The following is a 6,388-nucleotide window of genomic DNA, read 5'->3' on the forward strand; positions in this document are numbered from 1 at the left end:
ATGTATTATTAGGTTTTAATTGGTTTTGAAACTCCTAGATCTTTTGAGATTCATTGAACTGTTCAATGGCATGTTTCAATCTCGAGTGTGCCCTTCAGGTTTTGTGACTGGGATGCCGAGGATCACAAAACAAGGTGTGAAGTAACCATGCAAATTATTGGGTACCCTTAAGTGTTTATCCCTCAATCGATGTGCCGGTTAACCACACACGCTCCATCGATACTATGATAAACATTAAGTTACCCTTTGCCTACCTTGTTAAATACGAGTTAGTGTGCCGGTTAACCACACGCGCTCCACTAACCGACTCAAACAAAGTGCAAAGTGTAATTTCGTGGATTAGCACCTTATTCACATTTTTCTAAGTAACTAAGATTGGGTATTATTAAAAGTTTAGTTACTTAGTATTTATCATTAATACTTTTAATGAAGGGAGAATTATAGTCATGTCAAACCCGTTCGGCTAACGACCCTCCACCAGTCAAGCAAGCGGTGGGTGAGAGTGGACACCCATTAAGTTGCCATTTTATAGGCAACAACCTTATACCCACCTTATAGACCGGCTTCGTGAATGAGGCGTACTAGTGGTAAGACCGACTTTACTTTTATACATATAAATATTATTAACTTATAATATTATAAAGTATAAGGGTTGAATTTTAACTTTTAAAATTCTAAGGGCTAACTTGGAATTAAAGTATTCATAAGAGAAAACTTTACAAATTCCAAAACTTGAGGGCAAGTTTTGAAACTATTCAAAACTAATTAATTCCATAACTTATGTATTTAAAGTAGTTTTAATCCAAAAACTCTTCAAGTTCCATAACTTGTGGACAAATTATGGAAGACTTTAAATTAATAAAGAATTAATCTTTTCTTTATTTTATAACTTATGGAATTAATTAAGGTTACATATTTTATTTATTTATTTTTTAATGAAGTGACTCTTGAACCTCCATAACTTAAGGACAAGACTCTTCATCTTTTTGTAACGTTTGCCAACTTTATGAGTTTTATGAGTCTTTAATGTGACTCTTCATGTAACTTAAGGATAAGTTACACAAACACATTTTATACTCAACTCTTAGATTAATTTGGATTGAAAACAACTTTTTCACTCAACTTTTCTATTAATCTAAGCAACTCATAAGATCAAGACAATTCAAATCAAACTTTTTCATGTAATTAGTCTAACCTTTAAACTAATACAAAACATGAATCTATTGACAATTATCTTGAAAATGGATTAGCATGAACATTACCACATTTAAAAACAAGTTTATAAGTTCAAAACAACTTAGGGTAATGTTCCTAGTCCATTTCTAGCCAAAAACCTCGAGGATATGCTGTCTGGGGTCCAACTCGTCGAGTGCATGAACTCAACTCGGCGAGTTGGATGCATTTTGCCTTGGACTCGTCGAGTCCCTTCATGGACTCGGCGATTCAGCTGGGCTGACAGCATCAAAACTCGATTTTTCAGCTTCTATTGCAGGTATAACAAGAAAACAAGCCTAGGCTCTGATACCACTGTTGGGTTATGAGCATTCTAACACTCCTAAGTGTACATGCAACCCTAAATACCTTGGATCTATGTTTTCTCTATTATACATGCAAATATGAACATCCAAGGTATTATCCTAATCTAGCATACAAAATAATGGATATAACAAGATAGAATACATACCTCTTTGATAGTGCTTGTCTTCATGAAGCTTGAGTGCTTAGTGCCTCAAGTGTGACACCTCAAATGGTTCACACAACACCAAATACACTTGGAATAACTTGAGAGAAATTAGAACACTTCTAGAAATCGTGTAGCCCTCATACATACACATAGTGTTAGTCATTGTCACGATTTCTTGAGCCATGGGTTTCTTTTATATGGTGGCTATTAGGGTTACACCATGTAACTCATGACTTTACCCATTCCTTATGCTCCATGGATTTTAACCTCCATGGAGTATCCATGGGTCACCCCATGGACTTAGTCCAACATAAGGAATCTTGGATCACAAGCCCACATATATAAGAATGAATGATTTACACAATCAACCCATATATTTAATTAGTCTTCTTTTGATCACTTAATTAATTCTAGATTAATTCTTGATCAATACTAATTAAATAATCTCATTATTCTTATTATTAATATACTAGAACTTATAATATATTAATAACCGTAAGTGTCTTATTTCTCTCATTATAGTCTATCCAAGTGCATGATGCCATGCAACCCAAATGGACCATGCCGGGTCGGGTCAAGTCTTACCAATTATAGTTATGGACTTAGACATTAATCCAACACAATATCCACTGGGCATTCTTTCTACAATCATTTGGTGTCGAGCACCCCACGATAAACTAACTGAATCCTACCATATGCTGCATACTCGCACTGCTACTGACTGAAAATTATGCTATTCCATATCTGGCTTTCGGATGAACTGAGACCACCCTGGTCCCTACCAACCTATCAATATCTGGACTACCAGCTTCCATCGATCGTTGACCCAACACAACCACTAGTTGCTCCCAGCGACATTCGAAGAAACTTCAACCACCTATACTGCTCAATCTATTCTACCATGCTGGCACTACAATTTCCTGGGATCCCCGATCCCCTATCTAGACACTAAGATCCCTACCAGGTCCCACCTGTGCTGCTAAAACTCACGGGCCTCACCCACGGGTCTCACTCGCCCCTATCCTTGTAGTCCCACTTGCCTAAACACTCTCGCAAAGGCCTCGCCCACAGGTGTCACCCAACCATACTATTGAGCAACCCTGCTCTCAGGTCTCACCTATACTGCTATTCTCATACAGGCCTCGCCCGCGGGTCTCACCCAAGGTCGCACCTCTCAAGGGCTATACAGGAAAAACTCCTTACCATTCTCATCCATTACTCATTCTTGATCCCTATTTGAATGCTAGGAGATAAGGGCCTCACCCCGACTCCGCCAACGAAGCTACTATGGAATGCTACGGCTTGCCCGCAGTCTTACATCACCTTCTATCGCCGTCTGCTAGTGAATGCTACAGCTGCCCCGTAGTCTGACAACACTTCCCACAATGACTGCTAGTGAATGCTACGGCTGCCCCGTAGTCTTACATCACTTCCCACCACTGACTGCTAATGAATGCTACGGCTGCCCTGTAGTCTTACATTACTTTCCACCACTGACTGCTAGTGAATGCTATGGCTGCCCCGTAGTCTTACTTCATTGAACTGTTCAATGGCATGTTTCAATCTCGAGTGTGCCCTTCAGGTTTTGTGACTGGGATGCCGAGGATCACAAAACAAGGTGTGAAGTAACCATGCAAATTACTGGGTACCCTTAAGTGTTTATCCCTCAATCGATGTGCCGGTTAACCACACACGCTCCATCGATACTATGATAAACATTAAGTTACCCTTTGCCTACCTTGTTAAATACGAGTTAGTGTGCCGGTTAACCACACGCGCTCCACTAACCGACTCAAACAAAGTGCAAAGTGTAATTTCGTGGATTAGCACCTTATTCACATTTTTCTAAGTAACTAAGATTGGGTATTATTAAAAGTTTAGTTACTTAGTATTTATCATTAATACTTTTAATGAAGGGAGAATTATAGTCATGTCAAACCCGTTCGGCTAACGACCCTCCACCAGTCAAGCAAGCGGTGGGTGAGAGTGGACACCCATTAAGTTGCCATTTTATAGGCAACAACCTTATACCCACCTTATAGACCGGCTTCGTGAATGAGGCGTACTAGTGGTAAGACCGACTTTACTTTTATACATATAAATATTATTAACTTATAATATTATAAAGTATAAGGGTTGAATTTTAACTTTTAAAATTCTAAGGGCTAACTTGGAATTAAAGTATTCATAAGAGAAAACTTTACAAATTCCAAAACTTGAGGGCAAGTTTTGAAACTATTCAAAACTAATTAATTCCATAACTTATGTATTTAAAGTAGTTTTAATCCAAAAACTCTTCAAGTTCCATAACTTGTGGACAAATTATGGAAGACTTTAAATTAATAAAGAATTAATCTTTTCTTTATTTTATAACTTATGGAATTAATTAAGGTTACATATTTTATTTATTTATTTTTTAATGAAGTGACTCTTGAACCTCCATAACTTAAGGACAAGACTCTTCATCTTTTTGTAACGTTTGCCAACTTTATGAGTTTTATGAGTCTTTAATGTGACTCTTCATGTAACTTAAGGATAAGTTACACAAACACATTTTATACTCAACTCTTAGATTAATTTGGATTGAAAACAACTTTTTCACTCAACTTTTCTATTAATCTAAGCAACTCATAAGATCAAGACAATTCAAATCAAACTTTTTCATGTAATTAGTCTAACCTTTAAACTAATACAAAACATGAATCTATTGACAATTATCTTGAAAATGGATTAGCATGAACATTACCACATTTAAAAACAAGTTTATAAGTTCAAAACAACTTAGGGTAATGTTCCTAGTCCATTTCTAGCCAAAAACCTCGAGGATATGCTGTCTGGGGTCCAACTCGTCGAGTGCATGAACTCAACTCGGCGAGTTGGATGCATTTTGCCTTGGACTCGTCGAGTCCCTTCATGGACTCGGCGATTCAGCTGGGCTGACAGCATCAAAACTCGATTTTTCAGCTTCTATTGCAGGTATAACAAGAAAACAAGCCTAGGCTCTGATACCACTGTTGGGTTATGAGCATTCTAACACTCCTAAGTGTACATGCAACCCTAAATACCTTGGATCTATGTTTTCTCTATTATACATGCAAATATGAACATCCAAGGTATTATCCTAATCTAGCATACAAAATAATGGATATAACAAGATAGAATACATACCTCTTTGATAGTGCTTGTCTTCATGAAGCTTGAGTGCTTAGTGCCTCAAGTGTGACACCTCAAATGGTTCACACAACACCAAATACACTTGGAATAACTTGAGAGAAATTAGAACACTTCTAGAAATCGTGTAGCCCTCATACATACACATAGTGTTAGTCATTGTCACGATTTCTTGAGCCATGGGTTTCTTTTATATGGTGGCTATTAGGGTTACACCATGTAACTCATGACTTTACCCATTCCTTATGCTCCATGGATTTTAACCTCCATGGAGTATCCATGGGTCACCCCATGGACTTAGTCCAACATAAGGAATCTTGGATCACAAGCCCACATATATAAGAATGAATGATTTACACAATCAACCCATATATTTAATTAGTCTTCTTTTGATCACTTAATTAATTCTAGATTAATTCTTGATCAATACTAATTAAATAATCTCATTATTCTTATTATTAATATACTAGAACTTATAATATATTAATAACCGTAAGTGTCTTATTTCTCTCATTATAGTCTATCCAAGTGCATGATGCCATGCAACCCAAATGGACCATGCCGGGTCGGGTCAAGTCTTACCAATTATAGTTATGGACTTAGACATTAATCCAACACAATATCCACTGGGCATTCTTTCTACAATCATTTGGTGTCGAGCACCCCACGATAAACTAACTGAATCCTACCATATGCTGCATACTCGCACTGCTACTGACTGAAAATTATGCTATTCCATATCTGGCTTTCGGATGAACTGAGACCACCCTGGTCCCTACCAACCTATCAATATCTGGACTACCAGCTCCCATCGATCGTTGACCCAACACAACCACTAGTTGCTCCCAGCGACATTCGAAGAAACTTCAACCACCTATACTGCTCAATCTATTCTACCATGCTGGCACTACAATTTCCTGGGATCCCCGATCCCCTATCTAGACACTAAGATCCCTACCAGGTCCCACCTGTGCTGCTAAAACTCACGGGCCTCACCCACGGGTCTCACCCGCCCCTATCCTTGTAGTCCCACTTGCCTAAACACTCTCGCAAAGGCCTCGCCCACAGGTGTCACCCAACCATACTATTGAGCAACCCTGCTCTCAGGTCTCACCTATACTGCTATTCTCATACAGGCCTCGCCCGCGGGTCTCACCCAAGGTCGCACCTCTCAAGGGCTATACAGGAAAAACTCCTTACCATTCTCATCCATTACTCATTCTTGATCCCTATTTGAATGCTAGGAGATAAGGGCCTCACCCCGACTCCGCCAACGAAGCTACTATGGAATGCTACGGCTTGCCCGCAGTCTTACATCACCTTCTATCGCCGTCTGCTAGTGAATGCTACAGCTGCCCCGTAGTCTGACAACACTTCCCACAATGACTGCTAGTGAATGCTACGGCTGCCCCGTAGTCTTACATCACTTCCCACCACTGACTGCTAATGAATGCTACGGCTGCCCTGTAGTCTTACATTACTTTCCACCACTGACTGCTAGTGAATGCTATGGCTGCCCCGTAGTCTTACATC

This window comes from Lactuca saligna, chromosome 2, assembly GCF_052625555.1.
Source record: "Lactuca saligna cultivar CGN05327 chromosome 2, ASM5262555v1, whole genome shotgun sequence".
NCBI lineage: Eukaryota > Viridiplantae > Streptophyta > Magnoliopsida > Asterales > Asteraceae > Lactuca > Lactuca saligna.